At 37.9% G+C, this 9070-nt stretch overlaps 1 long non-coding RNA gene and 1 other non-coding gene across 2 annotated transcripts; both read right to left on the bottom strand.

The window, feature by feature from the left end:
* Positions 1–1000: 1000 nt before the first annotated feature.
* On the bottom strand, positions 1001–5289 carry LOC121861656. The gene is made up of 2 exons (XR_006088055.1): positions 5154–5289; positions 1001–1979 (listed from the first exon to the last, which is right to left on the bottom strand). It is a non-coding gene; the product is annotated as an uncharacterized LOC121861656 (long non-coding RNA).
* Trnaa-cgc lies at positions 3945–4019 on the bottom strand. The gene has a single exon. It is a non-coding gene; the product is annotated as a tRNA-Ala (tRNA).
* Positions 5290–9070: the final 3781 nt, after the last annotated feature.

The raw sequence follows: 9070 nt of genomic DNA, 5'->3' as shown, positions 1-9070 counted from the left end.
TGCAGTCCGGAATTCATCGATGAGGAATACAAATATATATATAATATTGGCTCAAACCTTAAATACCCTAGATCTTTCATAGACAAATGCTTAAACATTACTAAGAAAACTTTTTATAGAACTGATCCCAAGCCCACCCATGACCATAAGAATATCTTAATATTACCATTTCACAAAAATTTCTCACACATTCCTTCACAACTAAAAACCTGGAACGTCAATGTGGCATTTAAAAACTCATGCACTGTTAAACAAATGTTAATCAAGAACTCCCCCAACAACACAATTGGTTGCATTTATAAAGTTCCTTGCAAGGAATGTAATATGTTTTACTTAGGCCAGACAGGTAAAGATCTTGCAACTAGAATTAAACAACACAAATACAGTGTTAGGACAGGCCAGGAATCCAATGCTCTGTTTGTTCATTTGAGGGATAACAAGCATTGCATTGACTGGGATAATGCCTCCTCAATATTACCATGTAATTCAATTGATAGTAGGAACATCATAGAATCTAGTCTTATTAAACATACCGAAGCATTCAACATGAATTTGAGTAACGGCATGTACAAGCTGGACAATTTTGTAATTAAGAAGATTTGTGACCAGGTGAGAAGGCCGGGCCACCTGACCATCTGACCTGACCACCAACCGTTGTGTGCTAGTTAAAGATTAATAGGGTCATTACCTAATACCTGACCATTGTGGACCTGGTCTCACCCTTCTCTGTATACATACACCTTGATTTGTATTTCTTTCTCTAGTCACTGAAATATTATCTATCCTTTTGGAATAGAAATCACAATTTCTTAAAAATTTTAACGCAGTTTATATCCGTAAAAAAAATCAGCATGTTTTACCCTCTTGAAGAATACTAGATGGCCCATTTTTGAATATACAACATCATGGTAATATAACTAGCCTTAAAAATTTTATATTGTATTAATTAGTTGTTCTTTAGCCTCTAGCACTGCATATGATTTTGAGAGAGAACTAGCTAACTGATGGTCCAGAGGGTTGAGTGACTAAGCTTGGTCCTGTTACCGCCTGAGTGATGACGGAAAATTGGGTTTTTCATTTATTTGTTGGAATAATAATACAGACATTTGAGGGGGAAAAAAATCATAGGGACCGAGGAATGATTAGGAAAATAACAAAACGGGATGTAACGGAGAATGGAAAGAGAAATTGTTAGGCAAGAAATGAGACCTAGGAAAAATTGTATAACAGGGTAAGAGGATTACAAAATAGGGTTATACAGGAGGAAGTTAGATATATGGATAAGAAAGACTGAGGAAATGAAAATCTGAAGAGGATAAATCTGGGACAAGAAGAAATGTGAGGGAGAGACTTAATTCTCTGGCGCTCTACCTCGGTAACAAGCCTGAATCTGTCTGCTTCTTGGTTGACATGAAAGCTATGACGATATGTCGTGTTTCTGGGAAGGCCGGTGTAAATTTGACTCACGCACAGGAAAATATAATCCACTTTTATATACTGTATTACTTTAAAAATTTTATGTGTCTATTTTCACAGCTTAACTTTTCAAAAATGAAACCTTTGGTATATTTTTTGTCTTTGTAATTTAAGAGCTAGAATGAATATACTGCAGTAACACACACACAAAGAACAGTTCTATCAGGATTATTGTCGAACACTTTGTCTTCTTTCATTGATATGATCTCATTCACCCCTTTCCCAGAACTTGCATAACATCAAGTTCTTTTCCTTTGTCCTCTCATAGTTCTACAGTGTTCTCAGACACTGTCTAGATGGTCGACTGCACACTATTATGTCCCTTGCTAGTCAGTGCTGAGCTTGTGTTGTTGCTGGCGTCACTTGATCTTGTGATTTAGAGAGGAACACAGACAGAAGGCAAACACCATCGAGAGAAGTTCAAAGAGGCCCACACCTATGCCGATCCCCATGAGCAGGTTGACGTGGTTCTCCACCCACTGCATCAGTCTACCGTAGCAACCCTGCAACAATGAAAAAGTTTTAGACACTCGGAGAAAATACGCTTCTTTGACAGGTACTAGTATAAATTAAATTGGAAGATTAACTTGCTTCACACACACACTGATAAATTTATTTAAAAGATAAACATAAATTTAAGGAGGAGACTAACTTATTCAGTAGACAATCAAGCAAATAATAAGATAAATTATTTAGCAGATGCTCATTTATAAAAGTGCATACACATTATAGAAATTACTAATGGACATCCCTAACCTACCGAGCCATTAACGTATAAAACCACTCAAAGTTTGGACGCCCCAGAACCAACTACTGTACCACAACACAGAAAAACTTATTTCCTTTTTTAAGCCAAAGAATCATTCTTCTTTTTCTCCTTTATATCACAAATAGTTTTATCCACTAAACTAAACCTTTTCTTTTATAATTCTAGTATGTCAATATTAAGTTTAATACTGTATAAAAATCATAGTGTAAGCACTTAGAGAGGGGCAGCTAATGTACTTAATATTATAAATATGTCTTGTGATTAAAATTTGATGCTATATTTCAACTTGGCAGTGAATTTAGACTAAAAAAAATCACACTGATCTTTCCCTCACACTTCTGTCTATTTTTCACCTATAAAACAAATGGTTTCATGAAGATGTTGATTGTAAAGGGTTCACTCTGCTAAAACCATGCAATATGCATCTGGTCGTGTGTATGTCTCATGCCACAAACCAACTGTGCGGCAGAAGAGGTTCAACACATCGTGCTCTACATACACAGTTCACACCTGGAAAGTCCTAGACATTCTATTTAGGAATTCTAGGCCAGGGAATTCATGGAATTCTAGAAACAGTTATTGAAAGTTGTGGAAATATTATGATACACTTTAAGAAAAACAAAATAGATCTTCTCTCTGTGTTGTTTGGTTATTGAGAATGCCTTCGTGAACATCTTGGTCACATAACCTCATTTTAGTAAGCTATTTTCACCTGATAGGTTGTTTTAGTTTGGTCACATTTGTCACCATGGAAATGCCAGACATATTACCATGTGTTCCGGCAAAAGAGGTCATAACATAGATTTGGTTAAAATTTCACATTAAGGAGGAAACTCCTTTCTTTGTTGGTTAAGGATCTGGGTTCATAATTTTAAAATTCCTGTAATTAGTGTTAATTAATGATCCTTCCAATAATTAAATACATTAATAATATTTAAAGCATCATTTAGTCTGCATCTCCTCAGTGTGGCAGTCACTGTATTGTATAAAATGCTCATGATTTATACATCTTCATTAAACTGTGTCTTTCAGTTTTACGAGATGGTATAGATCACAATGTTGTTGCAAATGAACCACAATAAATATATGTAAGTATTGTATGACTTTTTAAATATAACCCACTTGTAAAAATTCCTTAAAATAGTCCCTGGATGGAGTGAGGGAGTGTACAAGCTGACGTCCCCCCCCCCCCAACACCTGTCACGGATCAGCAGGTGTTCAGTCCTCGCAACACCTGCTGCTGGACATGCATGCTGCCTCCAGTGACCAGTGAGGGAGGGTATTGATGTGCATGTCTGTGTGGACCTCACTGCAAGCACCACCAGGCAAAGCATTCACTCGAAAAGCACAGTCACCACTCCTCACGCACCCTACAACCTGATACACAGTCACATATAAGCACTGTTATGCTCATACACAATAATGGTTGCCCCTCGTGTAACGAGGATGGCCGCCCCAAGGGCCACCTCGGCGTGAATTTGTTTAAGGTGCAGAACCTGTTGCTAACACAACAACCACACCCTGAATTAACGAGCTGCATGACCTAGTGTCAAGGAACAGTCCGAGAAGACCAGACAACTCACCAACTGTACTGGCTAACCATTATCCCAGAATACGATTCACAAATTGATTAACATCCAGGTTCCAAATTACTGCTAGGTAGACAGAGGCAAATGGCGTAAAGAAACTTGCCCATAGTTTCACCCTGCCCGGGGATCGAACCCGGGTCCGCTCGCTTGCGAGGCGAGCATGCTGACCATTACACCACAGGTCACCATTGACACGCATATACGCGCACACACACACACACACACACACATGCACAGATAATTGCAATAAGGTATATCGTCATGCACTTCAGATCAATACATGCAAGTGACCAGAAACACACATTAACTTCCTTGTTCTTTCCGACATGACAGGAAGTTTTGGATCATCTCACTCCCAAGCATAAAAAAATATCATCTATTGTTTTTGTCATAACGAGCAATGGGTTTAAACAATTGTATAACCAAACACACAGTCTGGTCGTGGACAGGTTCAATACTATCTGTGAGTGATAAAAGAAGCCCAAATGCTGTCTTGCTGGGGGAGGGGGATGGGGATTTGAATGAGAGGGGTATTTCAGAGCTGGGAGAGTTGAAGGGGTGTGAAGGGGGGGAGACACGGCAGTGGTCTAGAAAACACTCACTGCATGTATATGTGACAAACCCTTGGAAATCAGATAAGTGTGTACAAAAGTAACATCTCTTGACCAAACTGATTAAGATAAGGAGAAAGTCTAAAGAGGTTCTAACCCTACTAGGTCCCAATACTAGTGGTTTTCAGTGTTTATAATTAAATTGGGTTAAGTTGTAATCTATTAAAAGTTGGGATTATTTAACTTGCTGTCAATGGTTTACCATTTAGCGCTGAAGAAATTTTTTTTTTTTAAATATAACTTCAACGTATGGTAAACATAATAACTGGACATCACAAGAGACACTAGCTAACATAGCCTCAAATTACAGTAAATTAAAAAGGTCATTTCAACACAACCTAAAATATTAGATTAACTAAATAATTTCTAAGCAAATTGTCACTAAAAATATTGTTTCAACCCTCTACATCACAAAAGAACTATAACTAAACTAAATCCTTTCAAGCTAATTGTTACAGCATTAAAAAAAAAAATAGTTGTTTCAACCCTCTACATAAGATATACAGCTAAACTAGGTAACTTCCAAGCAAATTGTCACTTCAAATCTTTAATAATAATAATAAAAAGGAAACCGGATCAACAAGCAGAAGTCAGCGGGCTGGAGGGTGGGTGTGTGTGTGCAGGGCGAGGGATGGGAGGGAGGGAGGGAGGGAGGGAGGGGGGGAAGAGCAGTTCATGCTATATGTTAAATTAATCGTTTGCCCTTACTTCATGGCCTTGCTAACGGCTCTACACATATAAAACGAGTGTGTGATGAGGATTAGCTGCAGTGTGCCCAGACAGATGGCCACAGACAACATGGGTGACAGGTAGTAGAAGGTGTTCTCCTGCAACCTGCTCAAGCTGACACTAGCGTAGCTGGGGGGCAGGGGGGTCCGCCCGGCGCCCCGGGCGGCACTTTTGCGGGGCGGCACTTTTGGGTCTGCTCATCACCCATATCTGCAGCTACTGGAGACGTTAATCCATCCCTTTGTATCGGCGGCAAGTTAATCCTTGTCGTGTCTGACCTAACACCTGACCCACATCATCACGGCCACGTCATGAGCTACACCCTTGCTATGAGGCCCCCCGCCACACACACAACCTGTAACCTGTTGAGGATTAAGGAAACAACTTCAAACAAGTACGCCAGTGAGCTCATGTGGTGTGGGTCAGGTGTTAGGTCAGACACGACGAGGATTAACTTGCGCCGATACAAAGGGAAGGATTAACGTCTCCAGTAGCTGCAAAACCATGCAGTCTCGGGTCATATCAGTTCATGTACAGCCGACCAATCCACCAGTTACAAGCAATTCACTTCAGTTCTGCACAAGTCTCCATCGTGACAAGACGAGGGGAGGCTAGACGACTTTTAAGTTCTCTTGTGTTTTCGATCCAGTTATTTACTTCGTTGGAAGACATAATACTATAAGGTAAGAAATATTAAAGTATTGGTTAAAAAATATTGATGTGACTTTTGCTGCGGTACTGAGATTAAATATTAAGATTTTGTTTCACAGCATTGCGATTTTATACTAAGACACTATCCTCACTGGGGTACAGACAAAAGCCCCCCCGACAAAAGCCACCCAGACAAAAGCCCCCCAGACGAAAGCCACCCAGACAAAAGCCCCCTACTTTGATCGGGGTGGCTTTTGTCTGACAACAGTAAGGGCTTTCAAAAGTTACGGACATAATTAAATAGTTGAGGGTAAAATATACTGTTCTTCTCTGTGGTTAATTATTGGTTAGGTTAGGGTTAGGTTAAGTTAGGTTGGGTTGGGTTAGGGTTAGGGTTGTCAGACAAAAGCCACCCCGATCAAAGTAGGGGGCTTTTGTCTGGGTGGCTTTCGTCGGGGGGGCTTATGTCAGACATCCATTTTCACTGTACTCTGAGTCTGTAATTTTAGATTAAGTTGCTACTTTTTACATTTCCATTGTATTACATTGATACTAGTGTCATTATACCGTGATTTTAGATCATACTCAATAAAAGATAACGGTGCAGTACAATTGTTTTATGTAACGGATTCCTAACCTAACCTAAAATAATATATATGTATATATATATATATATATATATATATATATATATATATATATATATATATATATATATATATATATATATATATATATATATATATATATATATATATATATATATATATATGCTGAGGAAATGCTATTTAAGAAAAAATGTTTTCCTATGCATATTACTTTTGGAATAGCGTTTTTTTATATTATGCAATGCCGAAATAATAAATAATGTACGTAATACATTTTAAATTTTTTTTTGTAAATTCACAAAAGCATTCTTTTGCTACACAGAGCTATTTTCTTAATGTGTTATTTGTTAAAAGTGTAGAATTTGTGACTTGTGATATTTAGCTTCATCACTTTTATCTAAAGTTCTCGTCATTTTTTTCAATTTTTTTTATCTTTTAATTTTAAACATGCAGTGTGAATTTATTTCTCGAAAAATTAATGTTTTATACTTCTATCACTCTGTCCCCAGATGAAGCGAGCTAAAGAAAGTGGTGCTGTGTACAGAAAAAAGAGAAAGGCAAGAGAGGAAGTATTAAACAAGAATAAAGGGGCACTCTTTAAATACATCAGTCGTATAGAAACCAAATCATTATCAAATTCAAGGGATTCAAGTTCAACTTCAAGCGATTCGTCAACTTCAACTCCTTCAAGTGATGAAGAACATGAAGAAGAAAATATTCCGGGACCAGCTGTGGACAGAGTGGACATAAAAGATGTTGGCCTATGGCCAAGCAAGATTAGCAATGACACACGGATCTTTCTGGTACGTCAAGGTGCGTCTGTGGTTCAAAATCTAGATTCTGATTTTGGTGAAGTAATTCGTGAAGGTGTGTCAACCAAAGGACAAACTAGAAAACTAACACGCGAATGGTTTTTGCAAACTCTGCTTTTGTTGCAAACTGTTTAATTCTGAGGATGGATTCAACATATGGTGGAAACTGAATCCTAGAATATCCGAGCACGAATCCAGTGCAGCTCACGTTCGGAATTTCACACAATGGAAGGAGTTGGAAATTAGGATTGCTCGTGGAGCAACAATTGATGTATTTTTTGTGGGGGCACGGGCGGGGCGGTAAATTGCTGGTTACTCCGGCGGCATTAATACCTAGCTACCACTGCTCAAGCAACTCTGTAATAGCAACTATCACCAGGTAATATTAGAGAGAGGGAGAGAGGTATTTACACTGAGTGGTTTAGAGAGTTTTAACCTTCTGTAAAACATCTTGACACCTTTCTCAACTCTGTAAATGTAGGATCCCATCACCAAGAGGAAGAAACAATGGATTATTGGTTTCTGAAAAATGTGTAAACTTTTTCACTACTTTTACAGCTTTGTAAATGAAGGAAGAGAACCATCACCACTTCAGTGTTAGAAGGGAGAAAACAATGTATAGATTAGTTATTTACAGACAACTTTCTCACCATTGTAAATGTAGAACCTTCACCAAAAGAATAATAATAGGGGAAAAAATATATGGTTTAGTGTCTTACAGAATTTACCAACATTTGTGAATCCATGATCATTATTCACTGCTGTAAATGTAAAAGAATCATCACATGGTATTAGTTGTAAAAAATAAAAAATGTCTGGAGTATCAGTTTACAAATTTCAGCAACTATTAAACAACAACAATAATATTACACCAAGAATAAGCATAAATAGAAAATATAGGAAGCCACGGTTTTAACTCATCCACACATTCTTCCCGTGAGAGTGAGAGAGGAACATTTACACCTCACCAACACTCATCATCTGTTTACCTTTCCTCAATGTCACAGGAGAGTGTAAACATGTCGATAAAGAACAAATATACTTCATATATTTCAACAGCCTTTATTATTTTTCTCTCCTATTCTTAAGTGGGATGGAACAGATACTTAGAAAAAAGAATAAGTTAAGTAATAACAAAGTGATATCAGAAAAGTGCAGAAATTATAAGAAAATAGTATGTGCATAACCAAAAGAATTCAATCATGAATCAATCAGAGTACCGTTCTCACATCTGAGGGTTGGTGATCACAGTCCACCACTCTAAATGTTCTCGAGCTGTTTTTACCAATCCTCTAAGGTTTTGTATATACTGGGGATTTAAGACCCATTAAAAAGATATAAGAAAGGATGAGAAGGAAATTTTATATGTGGAAGAGTGTTCAGAAATAGAGCTGAGAGTGACACTACTAAGCTGAAGATGAAAAGCTTATTGGGAATATCATGATTTCTAAGCTGAGTACGCTCTGGAGCCTAGACCACACAGCTTAATCCAGCCACGCGGAGGCGGCTTAAACCAACAACGATGATGAGGCAGCAGCTTAGACCAGTCATAACGAGGAGAGCTTAAACCAATCACAAACCACTAGTAGGGTGTCCACTGGCCAGACAAAACAAAATTTCCTGACTTTTCCAGGTGTAAATCTGAAAATTTTCAGGTACACTGATTCAGTATTTATTATGAAAGAATAATAAAATTAGAGGTTTTCAACAATATGTACATGTACCTTTGATAATCGCAGGGGTTAGGTTCCAGACAACTACAGTGATAAGCAAAACTGTACATATCGAAACACATAACATTTGGGAAAAATTAGTTTGTCCCATG

This window comes from Homarus americanus, unplaced genomic scaffold, assembly GCF_018991925.1.
Source record: "Homarus americanus isolate GMGI-L3 unplaced genomic scaffold, GMGI_Hamer_2.0 scaffold39826, whole genome shotgun sequence".
Classification (NCBI taxonomy): Eukaryota; Metazoa; Arthropoda; class Malacostraca; order Decapoda; family Nephropidae; genus Homarus; species Homarus americanus.
The sequence above is the reverse complement of the archived record's forward strand: the minus strand, read 5'-3'. Positions and strand labels throughout refer to the sequence as shown.